The sequence below is a fragment of the Nicotiana attenuata genome, chromosome 2 (genome assembly GCF_001879085.1).
Source record: "Nicotiana attenuata strain UT chromosome 2, NIATTr2, whole genome shotgun sequence".
Classification (NCBI taxonomy): Eukaryota; Viridiplantae; Streptophyta; class Magnoliopsida; order Solanales; family Solanaceae; genus Nicotiana; species Nicotiana attenuata.
This window is the reverse complement of record NC_031990.1, coordinates 5,929,573-5,930,563: the sequence shown is the minus strand read 5'-3', so window position 1 is coordinate 5,930,563 and position 991 is coordinate 5,929,573.

The following is a 991-nucleotide window of genomic DNA, read 5'->3' as shown; positions in this document are numbered from 1 at the left end:
TTGGATTCGAGACCTTGAGCGGCTTATCCATTGTCTTCCCAACCAGGGTATATAGGTGTCTTGAGGCGGATCTCGGCTCGAGATATCTCCGTGTCGGTTTCTGACCGGAGCTCGGATGCCTTACAGAGGTCTCCCCTTAGGAAAGGAGGGGGCCCCTTCCTCTTGTTTGCACTATCTGAGATTGGAGAGAGAGTGAGGACTTAGATCTTGATTTGAGATCTTCGAGCTCCCCTTCGAGTTTGGCGCTTCTTTTCTTTTGGTCCAAGGAAGAACTACGCGATTTTGCTATGAAATCCCCACAGACGGCGCCAAATTGTTTGTTCAAAAAATGTTACACATCTTACGAGTACAAAACAATATAAATAAATCCCGAGATAATCATAGCAAATCGTAATAGTCCGTTGGACCAGATGAAAGAAACTAAAATAAGAACTCAGAATTAGGGGGAGAAGCATTAGAAACCTTTATTGATAATATTTGTTTGGTCTGCCTCTCCATGAAGAGGTTCAGTGCCTTACAATGGTGTTTTCTCTTCCCATAAGAGGGGTATCTTTTCTTGTTTCTCTCTCTTCTCACTAGTGGTGAAGAAGCAGCCCCCCCCCCCCTTCTAGGGCTTCTGCTCTTAGTATTTATAGATGTCAGCTTTGTGAGCTGGCAATAAATGGCCGTGGCCACGCTGAAGTTCCGTCCCCATGGAGGAATGACTGGGCCGTACCCTCGTAGATTAAATCGGACAAGAGTCGAGTCCTGTTATGAATAAGTGGCCATACCACTTATTAATTATGTCTTAGCTCAAGACGAGATTAACTCCGTTAATTATCGTGGGTCGGGTTTTGACCCATACAATTTCATTCGTTGGGGAGGGAGTGAGAAATTGAGGTGTTATTTGGTGATTTGATCGTCATGATCAAGTTTGTATGATGTTTTTAAGACTTGTGTGCATGTTTGGTTTGGAGTCCCCGAGAGCTCGGGTGAGTTTTTGAATGGCTAC